Genomic DNA, 21,282 nt, shown 5'->3' on the forward strand with positions numbered 1-21,282 from the left:
CTCCGTGGTTGGGAGAGAGTGGTCTTGAGGTCAAAGACCCAACACCTGGTGCAGCAATAGCAATCTTTGCTGCCTTTGGTGATTTAAACTAAGATCTTAAATATAATGTATTAGGAAGTTAATCACAAGTAGACTTTAAAGGCTCTGATATTGGGAGCAAGCAGTTGGCAAATATATTAAAAGAACTGTGATTAACAGAACAAGCCTACCTATGTCTACTCAGAAGTCCTATTGAATTCAATGGTACTTAGTATTGTTAGGATTGCAGCCTTAGGCTTTCCCGTGAGGCAGCATAAGGTAAGCAAATGAGTTTATTTTCTACCTCCTTTGTAGGAGAAAACTGAATTCCAAATGGCTTGGGAACAATATTTATTTTATGTGCACTTGCCTTTCCCTCCAATTTGTGCACAGAGGTTTCATTCTAACTACTGGAAACTTCACCCAGATTTATTGTAAACTCTAATTTTCTGTTTTCCTGTGGACTGGAAACGTGGCTTTCAAGGTAACAATACCAATTACACTATATCAGTGATGGCGAACCTTTTAGAGACCGAGTGCCCAAACTGCAACCCCAAACCCACTTATTTATCACAAAGTGCCGACACGGCAATTTAACCTTTATATCTCATTTTTTCTGTGTGTTTCACATTTCTTCTTTATAGCTGCTGTTTTAATAAATAATCCTTCATAAAAGTTATTGCACTACATTCTTCATTAAATTATCTTCCCACTGATATATAATTTTATGGTATAACTCAGTGCTGTTTTTCTAAAAAAATGTTTAATGGCATTCTCATATTGACTCAAGAAAATCACCACCGGGGGGAAATAAATACAGTTCAAACCGGGAAAAATAAATACAGTGAATTTCTTCTCCCATTAAATTTGCAAAATGTTTAGAGGTATGCGTCCCCACAGAAAAAAAGCACTGGTATTACTCCAAAACAAAGTGGTGCTATGAGCCATCAAACCTCACAAATACGTTTTTTCCAGAAGGTTCCACATTTTTAGCCACTAGCACACTGGAGGGCTGTACTAAGAGCCACCCTCTCCCAATTTTTAATGTGGGATAACCATGATTGTCTGCATGCACACATACAAACAAACAAACAAACAAACAAATATAAATAAATAAACCCAACCAGATGGGCAGGGTATTATTATTATTATTATTATTATTATTATTATTATTATTATTTGCCATTTCTTCGGCTGCCGTTTGATCGCAGCCTCCATGGAATGAATTTCTCTGTTGGCTTCTGCAGGAAAGCCCAGCAAACATGTAAACCCAGCAGCCCTTTCTTAGGTTGCCGTCTTTATATGCTTACTGACCTAGGAGTTGAGCCCTGCTGAACTCAAGGCGGCTTACACCCAAGTAGGAAAAACAGACTGGCGGGAGGCCCTGGCGCATCAAAAGTCAATGCTTGCTCAGCCCCTCGTTCGCTCGCCAGGCCCTGGTGCCACAGACCTTGGATGGTGCACGTGAGCCCTCCTCTCCTCCCCCACCCCCGGCACGGAAGCTACGGCCCTGATGGGGCAACGGCACACGCGCCCACACTGAGTGCCCTCTCTGGCACACATGCCATAAGTTCGCCACCACTGCACAATATGAACCCTTCTTCACAATCTGAAGCAGTCCCTAACTTTGTTAGGAGGTTGTATCTGAAAGGTGCTCTGTGCTTCCACTCACACTAAGTGACTCTTCAAGTTATACTACCATGCTTCCTCAGATTCAGCCTCAGTACTTAAAAGAGTTGGAATAAAAGCACTGAACATTTCATTATGTCTAAATGCTTCAGATACCGTTTCCAAAAGCACTGAATTAAATATAACCTCTGCCATTTCATATTACAGCACTAACATATTTAATAAGAGTCCACTAAATTTAAGAGACTGTGCAAGCCAGAGGGCTAACCACTGGACCTGGGGGCAAGCAATTTTTAAAGGGTTTGTTACAAATATAAAGAGCACCCCGTAAGTAAAACAGAGGAAGCAAATACATTAACTATCTTTTAACTAACTCTTGGTTTTTAATGCTCTGAAGGATACATTTCTCACCTGTCTAAATGCGCCTCTGAACAATGACTTTTTTTATTAGACTGGAGGAGAAAAGGACTGATGGTCTTTGCTCTTAAACATCTTGGGAGCCGTAATATTTTTCATTCATTATTCTTACCATGCTGGAGGAACACATTACAGTAATACCATTGGTAAACTATTCTCTGCAAGACAGATACTCAGTGTGAAGACGTTTCTGCATGACACACTGGTAAAGGACAGTCATCAGAAACAGATCTAGCATCAAATTAGAGCCAAGCAAGCCCAGAAACACATACACACATTGCATTTTATGTGCCCATTTTTTCTTGGCAAGAGATACTGAAGTCAATCTCTTATGCTAACCCCAAGGTGCCTGGATGACAAAATATGATTTTGCATAGGGTTCTATCTAATCCACACCCCATTTCCAACATAATCTTCCAGGAAATCTGCAAGTATGGTATGAAGCAAACAAACTTCTACTGATGTTTATCCCCAATCCCTGGTATTTTGGCATACTTCCTTTGAACATGGTGGTTCAATTTAGCTATCGTGGTTAACATTCTCTACAAATCTACCATTTAGATTGGAGACTATCACAACATTTTATTGAATAAAATTCCATGAATTATGTGGGAATTTACCAAATATTACGGTTTACCACAAACCAAATCTCTGCTCTTCTAATATTGCTGATATGATTACCAAATACCAACATCAATCTATTCACAGCTAAGTGGCAACAGCATCCGCTATGGTTCAATTTTCTCTTCCCCACCTGCACTACCCAAAGATGTAGCCAATGCTAATGTGTAGCAAACGAAAATACTGTTTTGAGAGTCCTAGATAAACCTTTTATACCAACATGAAAGATACATGGTGACTTAAATTCAGGTACTCCTTGGGCTGCCACCTTTTTCCTTAGGTCTGCTTCTGTTCCTGTAGCAACCTGACACACAATTCAGATTAGGCTTTTCCCGACAAATATATAAGGTGGCAGGAAAAAGTTTCACCTATTTATCATCTGTATGTTAGACTGCTGTTAAGCAGTCCATTTTTTCCTAACATGGACATAAAGCATCCTTCTATCACCTTGCATCCTCCAGGTGTTTTGGATTACAATTCCCAGCAGCTGAAGAAGGCTGACAAAGTTGTGAGAATCGCCAACTATATTTCTGCTTCAAAAGGTGAAGGATTCAGGATCTGTGAAATGTGGCGGCCCTAGTTACTACTCATGGCTACCCACTGCATTTCATTTCATTATATTGAGTATTCTTTGCTTACTATGTATAATTACAGTAGAAGTGACAGTTTGTTCCATTTTGTGACACTGAAAGCAAGCACAAAATTACCTGTCAGTATTGGTATCAACTGTGGATTTCAAATATTCAGCTATGTTTTATTTGGGACAAATGTAACTATCTAAACTTCAGAAGAATACACAACAGCAACAAAACTTTCCACATCATTGCCCCCAAATCTCTAAGCCTATCAACCCAGCTTAAGCAAAAACTATCTTAAGCCAAGGTGTAAAAATTGCTTTCACATTCTTAAATGAACATAGGGACAATGTATTAAGCAACATTTAGAAGTTGTGGTGGGAAGCAGTCAGAGTTAATAAATGATTATAGCAATATTTATATTAATAACTGACACAATTTAGCAAACACAAATCCTTGAAAAATCACACTGCAAGTCAGTCTTCTTATTTATGCTTCTTTTCGAAGAACCAACTGAGGGGCGTTGCTGTTTTTAATGGTAAATTACTGCCCCATACACAAAGTCCTGCTGTCCTTCAGTTTTTTGAATTGCCCTGGGTCTGTACGGCTAGGGCAGAACACTCTTTGACCATCATCCCAGGGGGATGAGCAGCCATATTGGATGGTGCTGTGCACGTTCTAGTGGAAGAAAACAATCTTAGGTGAGCCGCCTATCTTGTTGAGCAGTGTGAAGAGTCCTTTTCAGCTGAAGAGATCAAAGGCCTTTGTCAGGCCTATGAAGGTGATGTAGAAGGGGCGTCTCTGCTTTCAGCATTTCTCCTGCAGCTGATGCAGTGAAAAAATCATGTTGACTGTTGACCTCTGAGCTCTAAAGGTACACTGTGACTCGGGAAAGACTTGTAAGCAATTGACTGTAATCTGTTGAGAACTATATGGGCAAAGGCTCAGCTCAGTTTACTGGCCCGCATACAGCTCATTAGTGTCACCAGACTCTGGTCTGGCATCTTCACAGCATCACCTGATTTCAGGTGGAATAGAGAGACAGCTGGGAATAATCTGCATATTGTTGACATTGTTTCCCAAATGATGTTCCCCAGCAGTTTCATATAGGTACTTAACAACACAGAGGTTAAGATGGATCCTTGCACAGCCTCAAAGCAAAATTGCAAGGGGCCTATCAAAAATGCCTCAGGATATCTTGATGATGCAGAGTGATTTTGAACAATAAATGGCCAATATTTACAGAACACGAAGTTCTACCATTAAGATATACTGGGAGTATTCATTTTATTCATACCAGCATTTATATGCCACTTTTCATCAACACAATGGGCTATTAATTGTGGTTATATGCAACAAAGGCTATGTGGTGGATAGAAAAGTCCAAATACATTCATTAGACACATCAATTCAGAATCTTTCAAGGGTTATCCCAACCTGCTCTCTGCATACCCCATTTACTCATTTTAGGCTGGGCCAATTTTTAGGCTCCATACACATTCACAAAGCAGTGATTCAATTCCTCTTTCAGGCTTCAGATGACACCCTCAAAACAAGGATTTTCTCCCTTATTGCCTGCTTTATATTCTTCTGCACCCTTATGTGTTTAAAGCAGAGATTAAATCAAAATTCTGATGCTCCTTAAACACTATTTCAAGCCACTGAGACTTGTTGCCAAAGATCTGCATGACTTCAGATAAGTGGAGATGGAGATTGCTAGCATCATCCAAAAGGCATTCATTCAGTACACATACCACCACTGTTTATTATCTATTGTGTCAACTTCCATCTTTTGACTAAGCTCTTCAGATGGCAATTCAGCACTGCACACCATGCAATTGTGCTACATGAATGCATAAAGATTTCCATTCTTTGGTTTGGTGCAACATTTTGTTAAACAAAAAAGGTATTACAGCAGATTTCTCTCTTCTCTGATGATTAACCCTATGATTGTACTTACTTGACAAATCAGCACAAAAACCTGACATTCTCTAGGTCATTCAAAACAGTAGGTGCTTCCTATAAAGGACATAGTAACTCACTGGAAGTGCTTGCGTGTGATGCTAAACCGTTATTTAGTGCTATGCGCACAAGCTGCAATGAGCCTAAACAAAGCCTCAGGCTCATGCCTTCCCCTATCTTGTACAGCCAGGAGAAGGATTTTGCCAGCATTTTCTTTCACTTTCCCCTCATCTTAGCTTGTCCTTGTGTACGAAATAGAAATTGTTCTGCTTAGTTTAACAAGTCAGCTTCTTAACTCGCCATCTAAAGCTAGCTTATTTTGAACTAACCAGTATATGTGATAAACTGCAATATTTTGCTTATATGAAACAAGCAGAGATTAGAGGAAAGTGGGGATGGGGCCTTGCAAAGCTCTCCCTGTAAAATGGGTAAGGAGGAAATGGAGCCCAATGCTTCACTTGGGTTTGTTCCACCTCATGCATGTAGCACGAAACCTTGGCCTGGTTCTGATCCACAGAACCACCTTTGTGGCCTACCAACCTTCGACCAAAACCAGGGGTAGGAAAGCCTTGTCTTGTCATTGGAAGGTGGTTTTGGAGACCTGAGAAATAGGAAAGAGCACGAAGACTTCCTTACAAAGGTACTGTGCCAGAGGGAGAAAAGGCACTAAGACTATCGTGATTTTCCTTCCCTTTGTTTATCTCAACCCACACTCCTAGCCTATTGTGGGGTTGAAAAATGTTGTGTATGCAGACACAAACTATCCATGTTTGTCATGCCCATATCATAAGTGAGCAGCTTTCACTATGGCCCTTAGGCTGAAAAAGATATTAATGCCAACCCTACACTAAGCAATGGTTTAGTGCTGGGGTGGGGAGCCTCGGGCCCAGGGGTCTAGTTTAAGCTCACCTCAATACAAGCTCACCTCACTGGCACTGCTTCACTTCCTCAAGTGCTTTTGCCTTCCCGGAATATCTCTTTGAAATATGATCATCCCTTTTGCTTGCCTGGATGGAAAGAGAGATCTGCATGTGGGAAAACCTCTGGGTTTTGCAAGGCTGGAATGTGGCCCGTAATTCAAAGGTAAGAACGACAGCTGCTGCTCCATTGACTGTTTTGCCTCTCACCCACCCATTTCTTTTTTTTTTTTTAATAAAATTTTTATTATATTTTCAGTTTACAGAAAAGAAAGAAAAGGATAGAAAAGAAAAAAGAAAAATAATCCAACTTTCAGAATACATTTTTAAGTTGTTAACTGAACTTCCCCACATCTCCCTCACCCTGCGTTCTTTACAATAAAACATATCAGCAAATTATTACCTTGTTTCGTGTCTTATTTATATCTTTCAAAATATTTTACTTCTAAATTTAAAGTACCTTTTGTCAAATATTTATACCTTAAAATAATACATATAATAGCTTTAAATTTCAACTTTTTCTTACTTATAACTTAATTTTCTGTTTTCTCAATCTAGTTGCAGGAGCTAAATTTTCCAAGTCATGCAGACTCTTAACATTCATACAACTTATGTTTTTGTAAATAGTCCTTAAATTTTTTCCAGTCTTCTTCCATTGTCTCTTCTCCCAAATCTCGGATTCTGCCAGTCATTTCAGCCAGTTCCATATAGTCCATCAACTGCGTCTGCCACTCTTTCAGCGTGGGAAGATCTTGTGTCTTCCAATATTTTGCAATAAGTATTCTTGCTGCTGTAGTTGCATACATAAAAAGTGTTCTATCCTTCTTTAACACCCTTTGATCCACAATGCCCAGGAGGGGACTTCCGGTCGGCGCCAGCGTTTGATGGCGGTCCTAGCCTCGAGCTCCGAGGCAGGACTGCTCCGTAAGTTCGGGTCTTACCCGCTACGGCAAGCGGGGGACCCCTAAAATCACAGGCGCTGAAGCCTGTGAGCAAGGAGATTCGGTGGGCACCTTTGCGCCCCCCCGGCATCGTGAAAGAGCCTTTTTAAAGGCTCCGGAGCGGCATCGGGGTGAGCGCGGTGCTGAGGATCGCTACCCAGCTTACGGAGTGAAGCCGCGTCGCCATTAACGGAGAGCGCCGATTCCTTTCTGAAACCAACGATTGGCAACAACAATACCCGTGAGTAAGATCGCAAAAGTAAAACGGGACTTAAAAATTTAGAAGATTTGGCTGAAAACGGGAAGGCAAAATTAAGGAAGTCAGCCTCCCGGAACTGCATGATTAACGGAGCAATGAAAAGACTAAGCTGTGCTTAAATGGACTTTCCTTTTAACTCCTATTAAACCAGACATCGAAAGGATCTCCCCCCTGTTGTGCAGGAGAAGGGGGGGAGGAAACAGAATTAATTTAACCTGCAAAAGAAAGGGATAAGGAATAAAAAACCTCTGCTGCCGATACTTCTGGCCAGGCTGCCGGAGCAGCGATCGCCTGAAAAAAGGAACTGTCAAGTGAGCTGTCAAAGGACAGCGGCTACAAAATAAGACTTATTTTGAAACATACTCGGGACTTTGGTGGATTACAATTTTAACAGTAAAGTGTTACAAACTAAAGACTTTTAATGGGACTTTTGCCTTTGGACTTTCTGTTTCTTTGTTCTGGGTGCCTTTGGATGGTTACAATTTCCTCCTCTAGAGGGCTTTAGTTACATTACGGTGTATCCAGTGGGATTTTCCACTTGCAACTTTCCTGTGTGAATGACCTTGAGTTATGAGCAACCCGTCAGAAGAGATTTCAACAAGAAGTAAAACAAAGCAGGCTCAAAAACAAGCTCAAAAAAGAGGCTCCTTATCAGGAGCAGCAGCTGCACAAGAAAAAATAACAGCAGCATCAATGGAGTCAATGACACAGGCCCTGCTTAAAATAAATCAGTCACTAGAAGTACTCACTAAGCAATCTGCAGAACTTACCAAACAGTCTACAGAGAACTCTAAGAAACTGACGGAATTGACAACAAGACTAGACCTGAATACAACAACAATTTCATCTAATACAGATTCTATAAACCGTTTGGTTCAAGAATCTACGGAAACAAGGAGAATAGCTGAGAGTGCTAGGTCCACTGCTGAAGAAACCAAAGGAAAGTTTGCGCCTATTGTGAAAAAAGTACATGAACATGATTCAGCATTAGCCCTACTAGAACTGGAAAGGAAAAGTAAGAATCTGAAATTAAGACTGGTTCCAGAAGAGGAAGAGGACAAGCTTGGGGAATTCCTTACAGATAAATTTCAAGACTTCTGGAATGATGAGCTAGATGGAGAGGAAGATGAATTTATGATAACTTCAGCCTTTCGGATTGGCAGGAAGCAAGGGAAGAAGCCAAGAGATTGTTTAATTACCTTAGGATCAAAGGAACAAAGAGACAAAATATTGAACCTACACTTCCAGAAGGCCTTGGTTATTAAAAATTCTCAGATTCAAATCTTCAAGGATATTCCTAAATATTTTTTGGAGGTTAGATCTCAATTTAAAGAACTAGTTGATCTACTTAAGAAGAATAATATCCCATTCAGGTGGGAATTTCCACAAGGGCTGTCTTTTAGCTACAAAGGGAAGAAAATTAAAATAAAAACAAACCAGGATAAAGAGATCTTTTTGGAAAGAAATCAAGAGGATCTTCAGAAAGGAACTGTCAGTGAGGAGGAAGTACCGGACATCTCAAATCTATCCTTTGGATTGAACCGAGCACCGACCGAGGAGGAACAACAACTTGGTGCAGTCGGTGGAAGATCTACCCAGTAACCAAAATGTCTCTGCAACTCTTCAGTTGGAACTGCAATGGTTTGAACCACCCTCGAAAAAGGGGCCAAGTATTTCACTTATTAAAGAAGGAACATCTAGATGTAATCTGCTTACAAGAAACCCACATTGCCAGGATACATAGAAAACTTTTAACAAATAAGAGATTAGGACAAGAATTTATATCATCAGATAGAGTCAAGAAAAGAGGAGTTGTGATTTATGTCAAGGAAAAATTCGAACCAAAATTGATCTTTAAGGATGATCAAGGAAGATACCTGGCAGTGGAAATCCAAATTCATGGAGAAAAAATACTGATTGTTGGAGTTTATGCACCAAATGAGGGGAAGGCTGAATTCTTTAAGAAGTTGCATGAGACTTTAATGGACTTTTTGGACTTTAAAATTATAATGATGGGTGACATGAATGGAGTCGTCTCTACAAATATGGATAAGGCCCAAAGACAAACAATATCTAATGATGGAAGACTACCAAAGACTTTTTTTGACCTGACTGACACTATGGATCTGATTGATATTTGGAGAACTAGGAACCCTCTGGAAAGGGAGGGGACCTTCTTCTCTGAAGCAAAAATGACATGGACTAGAATTGATCAAATATGGATTTCTAGTAATCTGGCATCAAAGGTTAAAAAAACAGAAATCTGCCCAAAGACCTGCTCTGACCACAATGCTGTCAAGATGGAAATGAAACTGACAACAGCTGGAACCTTTAGATGGAGAATGAATGACACCCTCTTTGGAGATGAGGAAATTTGCAAAAAGGCCCAAAAAACACTTAAAGACTACTTCGAGATCAATTTGAGATCAGACACAGAAAAAAGAATCATTTGGGACGCAAGTAAAGCCGTGATGCGTGGCTTCCTAATACAACAGAATTCAATAAAGAGGAAAAAACAGAATGAGAAGAAAGAGAAAATTTGGAATCTAATAAAAGAAGGGGAGAAGAAACTGAGATCTAAGCCTAAATCCCAGGAGATATTAAGAGAAATAAAATTTTATCAAACACAATATATGGAATTGATGAACCAGGAAATAGAATGGAAAATTAAACAAATGAGACAAAAGACTTTTGAGTCTGCAGATAAATGTGGGAAGCTACTGTCTTGGCAACTGAAAAAGAGACAAAAACTGAATACAGTGACATCACTCGAAGTAGATGGGAAGTCTATTAATAAACCAAATGAGATAAGTAACTGTTTTCAAAGTTTCTTTAAGAAATTATACAAACAAGGGCCAAAAAATGAACAGGAGATAGAAGAATTTATTGGAAAATACGGACTATCAAAAATCTCGGAAAACAACAGAAGGAGTTTAAATGAGAAAATTACAGATCAAGAAATAGAGAGTGCCATCCAGGATATGAAGCTGGGAAAATCACCAGGACCAGATGGACTAACTGCGAGATATTATAAAGTATTGAAGGATTGGTTAATACAACCACTGAAAGAAGTCTGCAATCAAATTTTGGAGGGGAAAAAGGCTCCCGAATCGTGGAAGGAAGCATTCATCTCACTTATACCAAAGACAGAAACTGAGAAACATCAAGTTAAGAATTACCGCCCTATATCACTTTTGAATGTGGATTATAAAATTTTTGCAGACATTCTAGCAAAAAGATTCAAAAAAGTTTTGTTAGAGGAGATTCACAGGGACCAAACAGGCTTTCTACCAGGCAGGCAATTGTCAGACAATGTGAGGAATATTATAGATATTCTAGAACTTTTGGAAACTGATATAAATAGAAAAGCTGTTTTGATTTTTGTGGATGCAGAGAAAGCCTTTGACAATATTTGTTGGAGCTTTATGAAGAGGAATCTCCAAGGAATGGGGGTAGGCAAGAACTTTGAAAATGGTATAAGTGCAATTTATTCTGAACAAAAGGCTAAACTTATTGTAAATGGTATGGTTATGGATGAAATTCCAATAGAGAAAGGGACACGACAGGGATGCCCAATTTCCCCTCTATTGTTTATATCGGTACTGGAGGTTTTCCTTAATATGATTAGAAGAGACCAGCTGGTTAAAGGTATACAGGTCGGAACTAAACATTATAAGCTAAGAGCATTTGCAGATGACTTAGTTTTGACATTACAACAGCCAGAAACTAGCACAAAAAGAGTTCTGGAACTTATTGAAATATTTGGTCAGGTAGCAGGTTTTAAATTGAATAAACACAAGACAAAGGTGTTGGGAAAAAATCTTACGGTGGAGGAAAAAGATAGTTTTCAAAGAGAAACTGGTTTGGAAATTACCAAAAAGGTAAAATATCTGGGGGTGAATTTAACATCTAAGAATGTGAACCTATTTAAAGATAACTATGAGAAATGCTGGGCTGAAGTGAAGAAAGATTTTGATATATGGTCAAGATTGAGACTTTCCTTGTTAGGCCGAATTGCTGTAATTAAGATGAATGTATTGCCGAGATTGTTGTTTTTGTTCCAGACATTGCAAATTTTAGATAAGATGGACTGTTTCAAGAAGTGGCAGAAAGATATATCTAAATTTGTCTGGCAGGGCAAAAAACCCAGAATTAAATTTAAGATTTTGACTGATGCAAAGGATAGAGGGGGCTTTGCCCTGCCGGACTTAAAACTTTATTATGAAGCAGCAGCTTTTTGCTGGCTGAAACCATGGCTACTTCTTGAGAATACAGACATTCTGGACCTGGAAGGCTATGATAATAGTTTTGGTTGGCATGCATATTTATGGTATGACAAGGTAAAGGTACATAGAAATTTTAAAAATCATATTATTAGGAAAGCATTGTATAATGTATGGAATCGATATAAAGATTTGTTTGAAAGTAAAACCCCCAGGTGGCTGTCACCAATGGAAGCTAAGGCGGTAAAAAGATTGAACATGGATACAGACTGGCCAAAATATTGTGAAATTATAGAATATGATGGTGAAAAGCTGAAACTACAGAGTTTTGAGAAATTGAAACCTAAAGTCCGAGATTGGTTACATTACTACCAGATTAATGAAACTTTTAAGCAGGACAGAAAACTAGGATTTCAGAAGGAGAGGTCAAAGTTAGAAACAGAATTGCTAGAACCCAATACTAAGAATTTGTCTAGAATGTATAATCTGCTGCTAAAATGGAATACACAAGATGAAACGGTTAAATCAGCCATGATTAAGTGGGCACAAGATATTGGTCATGATATTATGTTTGCTGACTGGGAGCAGTTATGGACCACAGGTATTAAATTTACGGCATGTAGTGCCCTGAAAGAGAACATAATGAAAATGATCTATAGGTGGTACATGACCCCAGTCAAGCTTGCAAAGATATATCATTTGCCCAATAACAATTGCTGGAAGTGTAATGAATGTGAAGGAACCTTTTATCACCTTTGGTGGACCTGCCCAAAGATTAAGGCCTACTGGGAAATGATCTATAATGAAATTAAGAAAATCCTTAAGTGGACATTTGTAAAGAAACCGGAGGCTTTTCTCCTGGGCATGGTCGGCCAATTGGTACCAAAGAAAGATAGGACCTTTTTTATGTACGCAACAACAGCAGCAAGAATCCTTTTGGCGAAGTATTGGAAGACTAAAGAACTACCTACTCTGGAAGAATGGCAGACCAAGGTGACTGAATTTATGGGACTGGCAGAGATGACCGGCAGAATCCGTGACCAGAGGAAAGAGACAGTGGAGGAGGACTGGAAAAAATTTAAAATCTATCTTAAAAATTGTTGTAAAATTTCGGAATGTTAAGATGTCAGGGGATTGGACACTAAGAATTACAGCTATAAATCGAAATTTATAAAGCAGAAACTCTTTTTAAAGAGAATTAAATATAAAAATGGGATGAAGAATTGCTAAAAATTTTGAAATTTGGATGCAGTGAAGGGGAGGTTTGGGGAAGTCGCATTATGTTTGTTTTGTTTTTTGTTTATGTTGTAAAATCAATAAAAATTATTATTAAAAAAAAAAAAACACAATGCCCAGGAGGAAGGCCTCTGGTTTCTTGGGAAAGGTGTACCTAAACACCTTTTTTAACTCATTGTAGATCATTTCCCAGAAGGCCTTCACTTTTGGACAAGTCCACCAAAGGTGAAAGAATGTCCCTTCAGCCTCCTTACATTTCCAACATTTATTATCAGACCGATGGTAAATTTTTGCAAGTTTGACTGGGGTCATGTACCACCTATATATCATTTTCATAATATTCTCTTTCAGGGCATTACATGCCGTAAATTTCATTCCGGTGGTCCATAACCTTTCCCAGTCTTCGAACATAATGTTGTACCCAATGTCCTGAGCCCATTTTATCATGGCTGATTTAACTATCTCATCCTGGTATTCCATTTAAGCAGCAAGTTATACATTCTTGAGAGTACCTTGGTCTTAGGTTCTAACAATTCTGTCTCTAATTTCGATTTTTCCACCTGGAATCCTATTTTTTTGTCCAACTTAAAAACCTCTTGAATTTGAGCATAATGAAGCCAGTCTTGCACCCTATTCTTTAATTTTTCAAAGCTCTGCAGCCTCCAATTATCTCCAGTTTTTTCTATTATTTCCCAATATTTTGGCCATCCGACCTCCATATTGAGTCTTTTTCTGGCCTTGGCCTCCGCTGGTGATAACCACCTCGGAGTCTTGCCTTCTAATAAGTCTTTGTATTTTGTCCAGACCATAAATATAGCTTTCCTGACAATATGGTTTTTGAACATTTTATGATCCTTTACTTTGTCATACCACAAATATGCATGCCATCCAAAAGCATTATCGTACCCTTCCAGATCTAGGACATCAGTGTTCTCAAGAAGTAACCAATCTTTCATCCAGCAGAAAGCCACAGCTTCATAATATAACCTTAAATCTGGCAGGGCAAACCCCCCTCTCTCTTTGGCATCTGTTAATATTTTAAATTTTATTCAGGGCTTTTTGCCCTGTCACCCACCCATTTCTGCCTCTATTCCCACCCACTGCCAGCATGCGAGAAGGTTCCTATGAGGAAACTCACCCCATCCAGAGTTTAGTGTTCCATGCAAACTAGGGCAATGTCTAAATCCAGTCCTTAATGTAGTATCAAGTCAATGGTTAGCCACTCTAACTGTCCAATATTATTTTTCCTCTTTGAAATTAGAATGATTCCAATTTGGCTGCATTTTATGGCCAAATGCATGGGTTTCTTTAAGGTTACCCTGCTGGCTAATCAGCAGCGGCTTCAGGACAGGGTGTTCAGGAGGAGAAACAGGTGGTGTGTCTACTTCCCTCTCCCCAGTAGTTGTTTCTCAATTCAGAGTAGTACTACAGCCAGCAAGTTTCAAATGCAAGTCTCCAGGGGGGGCGGGGGAGAGAGAAATGGGTTTGGAGGGTGGCATATTTGGATAATAAAAAACAGCCACTAGGGAAAAGATTACTCACCATCTCTCAAAATTTTTGATTTGATTTTTTAGGTTCCTAAAGAGATGTTACTCACATCTGTGTGTAATGTCTACTTTGGCCCTTAAGCAACAGGTTTTTTTCAAGTGCAAACACACCAACATGTCAATTATCAAGTACTATATATAAGTATCAAGTAGCACAATACAAACAGTAATACTGAAACCCCAGAGATCTTGGCACCTTGGTTGAAAAATAAATGTATTACGGATACTGGCATTTCAGTATAAAAGAAACTGTTCACAGTCCTATAATATGCACACCACAGAAGTCAAAATCTTAGGTGTTCATCTTTCACTTAGATGTAAATAAGTTATCAACAAACTAAATGCAGTTTGCATAATTTTATCTTGGGTTGCCATGGAGATGTTCTAAGGTGGTGGTGATGGTTAATCACTGTGCATTCTCTCTATCCTAAATGGTTGTGTCAAATTCTGATTTTGTACTTTTGTTAAATTGTAGAGATGTTTTTGATCATATGGAAACTGCCTAGTAAGAACAGGTGAGAATTACAAAATTATTCAATTATTTAGTATTGCAACATGCAATAAAAACAAAAATCCCAGAGACACCTGCTTTATGAAATGTTAACAAATGCATAGAAGTCTTAATTTGCTTTTGTCTTGGAACTGACATGTTTTATTCCAAGTAAGCTATGAATAAAATGTCATTTTACAGCACTCCTTGAATTCTAAAAATGAGAACCAGCTGGTTTATACATACATTGTAAAATGATTGTCAGGGTTGTAAGAGGTGCAGAAGTATTTTAACTCTAAGGCAGCACGAGGCAGAAGTTCTGGACTAGAGTTAAGACGAGGTTTTTGGAATAAGTGAACTCCTTCCTGTCCATAAAGGCTCCCGACCTTTTTGGGTCATGGACACAACTGCAAACCAGGGAAACTATCAGAATGCTTCTTTCGTGTTAATTTCAGTGAGGGCGGGGAGACTCTGTTCACAGAAGCATATGCCTCTGTGGGCACCACCATGGTGACATCTGTGTCACAGTGCTATGTCTGTGTAAAGGTAGATCAGATATACTTGTTGCAATAATTATGCAAGCCTACCTTGCAACAGGAGTTGGCAAGCAGCCTATGTAAATCAGAGTCAGATTTGTTTTAAAACATATAGGACAGGATACAAAAAATTCTAAGCAAGGGTTCAAGTGCTCTGGTGCATGTACAAGAAAGCTTCTGTTCTCCACTTTTGATTAATGTTCCTTGTGGTATGCCAGAGACTGTTTCTACAAGTGCTTCTAGGTGGTCTTTTGCAAAGCAAAGGGGCAGTATGTGCAGAAGCCCAGAACAGAGCTCTTTACATCCCACCTACTTTAGCAATTGATTGACTGCATTTCTATTCCACATCTGAGTAAGTTCTCAGGGGAGCAAACTATCAGAAAACAAAGTGTGAAATGCAACGAAAAGACAAATCAAGTCTAAAATCACAGAGGGATATGCCAGCGAGAAACTAAACAATTTGTATTTTTTTAATGGTGCTTATTATTGTACAGCACCCTGCTATTTGATAATTTGACAGTGCAGAAATACATACATACATACATACATAAGGCCTGAGGGAATAAAGAGGTATTTGCTAAGTGCAAGAAGGGCATCAAGTAAGACACCAGGTGAGCCTCTCTGAGTTGAGCAGTCTACAGTGAGGGCACACCTTTTGAAGAGGCCTTTTTCCCAGAATCCACCTGCATAACCTTATCTCTCTGGTGTACTTAAAGGCCTCAGAAGTAGAGTTCAAAGTCAAAATAGGTATAAGGTACACTAGTCAACACTACAGTAGGCTCATAAATGGATCAGGAGCGGTATGTATTTTAATGGGATGAATAGAGTGAAAGATTATGATTGGTGGAGTGTGTGTGTGTGTGTGTGTGTGTGTGACAGAGAGAGAGAAAATGTACACATAGTACCGCTGCGGCGGGAAGGTAAACAGCATTTCCGTGTGCTCTGATTTCCATCACGGTGTTCCGTTGCACCATATGTGGTTTAGTCATGCTGGCCACATGACCCAGAAAGCTGTCTGCGGACAAACTCCGGCTCCCTCGGCCTGAAAGCGATGAGCGCCGCAACCCCAGAGTTGCCTTTGACATAACCGTCAAGGGGTCCTTTACCTTTTACACATAATAGTGTTTAGCTTTTTGTGTTCCTTTGTTGTTAATACTGTTTAACAGATTATGAATGTTTTATTCATGATTTCCCTCTGTCATTTTTACAGCAACAGTTCCCATAATCAATGATTTTTCATAGAACCCTAGGAGGAGGAGGAAGTTCAACTTAAATATCACGAGTTCATCTCTACAGTCATGTTTCAATTTCCCACCTCATAATGAAACATTTAGTACCAGCAACGCAACTGCCTTGCAGCCAGTAAGTGGTGAAATTCATTGCTCATCTGCTTCCTCACACACGAACAGTATGTAAGCATAGGTTGGTTAACAGCTCTGATTTATAGATCTTCTGTGCTGCATGACTGCAATAAGCTGTGTATGGGAAATGCATATTCTATTCTAGTGTATTTAAGATGTGAATGAACTTATGCCAAAGAAGAAAAACAAGAACAACTTTTGAATAGGAGAAGAGAAAGCAGCAAGTTGTCAGAAAAAGTGCATCTATGTTGAACCACAGAATGCTTTGCAAAAGTACGGCTTGGTGGCATGAAAAAAACACACCAGTCCACTGAAGGGAAGAAAAATGAACAGTTGTAAACTTAAAGCGGATTAGCTTAAGCAAGTGAGCTTCAAACAGAAACTCTTGTCAGTGATAACTAAACAGCACAGCATGGTTACAGACATCTAAAGATCAAGAAACCTCAAGCCAACACAGTATGCCATCTTGAGAAAATCACCGAGTATTTAAAAACGCACACATTCTCTTTAAAGAGCTCTAACCAACTCTGGTTTTAATAGCACGGCACCAATGAAAACAGCTTTTCACCATTGGGAACACAAGAGGGAAAAGCAAGCTAATGGCAATGCCAACTCTCATCTAAGCTTCTTGATTTTCAATGACAATAGCTTGACATGATGTCTGAATTGGGAAGATTAAGGTTCATAGTATGCTTCAAAAATAGAACCAGAAGCCATGGTTTGTGGTAACCACTGTCTGAGCAATTCTGGTGTCAGGAAAAAGTGTGGTTGACAGAAACCAGAAAGTGCAGGATGGAAGGGGAGAGTAAATAAGTGACCATGTAAGCCCTTTACAGCCAGATTACGGACAACCCATAGTTTGGTTGTAATATTGGGACTGTGTGTCAATGGTCCCTTCCCTGCAACTGCAAAAAGACTGCCCCTCACTCCACCGCCACACACTGAATTTGCACCTCCCTTTCCTTTCACTGGTGCCAAGCACACAACTCTTTGCCACCACTTCTCAGCACTCAGTAGTTCGCAGGGTGTAAGCTGCTGCCGCCGCCGCCACCACCTACTACTGCATTTCTCCACTTCCAGATAGGCCACTTGGAGCACTGGCTGGTGTTTGAAAGGAAGGTAGCAGCAAAATGGAGAGAAGGGAAAGAAGGGAAAGAAGGGAAAGAAGGGAAAGAAGGGAGGAAGCGAGGAAAGGAGGAAGGGAGGAAGGGAGGAAGGGAGGGAGGAAGGGAGGAAAGAAAGAAAGAAAGAAAGAAAGAAAGAAAGAAAGAAAGAAAGAAAGAAGTAGGCAGAAGGAGGGAGATGGTGGCAGTTCTACAAGAATTAGCAGAATCCCAGCAGACAAGAGTCTCAGCCTCAGTGACAAAGAATTAAGGTAAACAGTTAAGCAAACAAGCAAGGTAAGCACCTGCCACCTGCACAGGTTTAGCAATAGGGGGAGTAGGCAAGGGCAGATAACCTTCCCACTTTATCTTACAAATCCTAACTTCACAACTGTAGAAGACCAAGAACAAAAAGCATGCAGGTAAAAAGCCAACAGGGTTGTGGGGGCTATTCAGTGTTATTGTGCAGTGTGATATGTACAACTATTTGTCTGCTGCACAAAATATTGCTGCAAAATGCTTTCACACTCCTGGTAGGAAAGATTTCCCATATTCACTGAGACAGAAAAAACAAGTCTAAAGCACGTGAACAAGATTACTGTTGCCCTTGCTTATATACACTGGTCTCAAATTTCCCTCCCTAGCAGGTGTTTTCCTATCAGAGGAGTAGGGAAAGGTTTTGCAGACAAAAAATGTTGTCAGACGCAATTTTAAAAGGCCCCAGTAATTATTGAGCAATTCAATTTCAGTAGCTCTCTCAAAATGATTTCTGCTGTAGACGTCTCCCTTCCCCAGGGTCCAACTGAAACAATTAAACGATGCACCCTAGCAGCATAACAAGGTGAAAGCAATTAGCCTCATTTGTTTCATAATCATGCAACTTGTTAACCTGGTTTAGTAACATTTGGAAGTTTGGCTTCGCAACTGACAGCCAGCAGAAAAGAATTCACATATTCTCAAAATGGTGCCATATGCAGCTACTCCGTCATATGCATGCAGGTAGTCAACTGGTGGGGTGGGAGTGAAAATGAATGCTGGGGTTTTGGAGCAATTGGCAGCCACCACTGCTAGAAGACAAGTTGGCATTTTAGTGTGTTCCCTCCTGGAAATCTGCTCTCTTTCACTTCCTACTACCTCCTCACCCGTCCTAGTATACTAGCCGTGATGTTGGGCAGAACATTTTCCATGATAAAGAATGTTTTCTTAAAAATGAGTTAGTAGCAGCATAATGAATAAATGCAATTTCACTGGGCGTGTTCAAAGTTGTAAGTTGTACCCACCCCCGTAACTATGGGTCCTTTCTCATGTTCCATCTAGTCATGGAGGGGAGTGGGATTGTGGCTACTTACTTGGTCCCTTCTCACCAAACATGCAGGAGCCCTGCTTGCACAACCTCTGCTCGCTATAAGGATGTTGGATCTGTGCTGATGGCTGGCCAGGGCTCCTAATCACACATGCAGCTGTATGCACTAGAGCCTGTTTCTTAATTCTACAGAAGTCAGGTAACCAGCCATCTGCAACCAACCATGCCCTGGGCACTCTAGACTCTCATACCGCCAACAAAAATAAGGTACCTATTTATGGGACACTGACACAAAACTTTGTTCATATACCATTACAATGCAAAATATTGAAATTTCACCAACCCCCATTCCTTCCTTCCTTCCTTCCCTCTCTTTCCACGTCTCTCCCCACCCCTGCAACTCCACATTACTTATAACAGTAATGTCTTGCCCAATACAAAACTCTTTTGAGTTTTATAAATTTAGCATAACAACAGGGAATATGTCCAAATATGCTCACCGTGGCAAGGATGTAACTTCACTGTAGTGAGCAGCCTGCCTTTATCCCAACTTTGAAGCTGTAGAAAGTGGCAGATATCTTTCTATGGAGATCCCTACCACCTGGGCCACTAGGCAGAAAGTTAAGGGACATCTGACAGCTATGTTGCCAGACAACCTTGGCCATTCAGGAACAGACTGCCTTTCATTGCCCCCAATGTTTTTTGTGCTTGAGTTCAGGAAATGCAGAGAAGGGGTTACCGTCTTTTTCTGTGTATAAGATGAGGTTGTTATATTATAAAGAACTGTTACAATTTTGGGGTCATCTTATACACGGATAGTGAGGGGGGACCTGCGATTGGTGGCAGCTGCGAGCAGGAGATTTTAAGCGGTGATTTGGATGTGGTTTTTGGGCTGCAGCAATGCGTGCTGGCGACTGGCTGCTGCTGTGGGAAGTGGCTGTGTGTTTGGCGGTTGCTGGTGGCTAGCGGGCAGACAATCAATGGCTTCGGTGAGTTGTGCAACTCTGGGCAATCCCCCCTAAAAAAGCTCAACAACTCTGGGCAATCTCCCCCCATTTTTTAAATTTTGAGTCCCCTAAAATAGGGGTTGTCTTCTACACGGGTGCGTGTTATACAAAGGAAATACGGTATCTATCCAGTTTTTCGCATGGCCAGCAAGGAAAGCCAAAAATTGTAGACACCTGTTTCAGTGCCTTCAATTCTTAGTGTGCTTTAATTTTCCTCCTTATCAGACCTTCTCATTAAAATCCCTTCAGCTGCTGGAAAAATGCTGGTGCTATATAGCATGTACGGTTATCAGAGTACACGGTACTTCTAAAGTTGTTTACTATTAGTCAAAATAAACATGCTGAATAAGATCCTAATTTAGAGCATGGAACCCTTTTCTGGAAACTCCACAACATGGCCCAATAGGTAAAAGGGCAGTGGGGTGATTATTTGAGGTAGGAGATGACGAGCCATAACTCCAAACAGCTGAAGAAAGAAGAAGCTACTCACATCTTTTCCTCCTTTGGATCAGTGTCTGAAACTGCAGTAGCTCTCAACTTCCTTATTCTCACCTGCTATGCAAAGCCTTCTTGCCTATCTGGTTAGGGCACCTCCTTCACCCTTCCAAACACTGCACTATCCAGGAAAGCATGCCAGATTAACCCCTCCCTAACATTGGTGTGAGGCCTTAATCTCCAACAGCCCATCTTGGAGAAATAAAATGAATCTAGAGCCAGGCAAAAGGGAGGGGAGGAAAAGGAGCACTCCTATTCAAATAATTTTGTTCCAATCAATAGGTTATAGATAGCTATGTGTGAGCTCCTCATTCTCTGTACACCCATGCAATAACAGGCTGGTAGAAGAAACATTAATTCATAAATATTGTTCATCTTCTTTATAATCTTGGCTACATCCATCCCTATGACACCCCTAAATTAGATCACTCTCTCTGCTTTAATCAAATGTACTCTTTGACCTCTAAATCATGCTAATTTTACAGAAACAGTGATGATCAAGAAATATGTGGTATAATATAACTGATAGATTAAAGAAAAACTATGAAGACAAGAATAATCTAAGCTTATTAATCAATAATCAATTTTGTTGAGCAAATTTGAGGGTTAAGAGGGTGGTGCAAAGATAATAATAAGAAAACA

General features: G+C 40.0%; 1 protein-coding gene and 1 long non-coding RNA gene across 3 annotated transcripts in view; one reads left to right on the top strand and one right to left on the bottom strand.

Moving 5' to 3' along the window:
* Window positions 1-21,282, bottom strand: part of WDR20 (WD repeat domain 20) — a 58,358-nt gene that overhangs the window by 19,753 nt on the left and 17,323 nt on the right. The gene's annotated exons all lie outside the window — the stretch shown is intronic.
* LOC309351974 lies at window positions 1,631-17,862 on the top strand. Its single transcript, XR_014160988.1, has 3 exons — window positions 1,631-3,227; window positions 14,821-14,860; window positions 16,582-17,862. It is a non-coding gene; the product is annotated as an uncharacterized lncRNA (long non-coding RNA).

This window comes from Podarcis erhardii (assembly GCF_964252035.2).
Source record: "Podarcis erhardii genome assembly, chromosome: 1".
Classification (NCBI taxonomy): domain Eukaryota; kingdom Metazoa; phylum Chordata; class Lepidosauria; order Squamata; family Lacertidae; genus Podarcis; species Podarcis erhardii.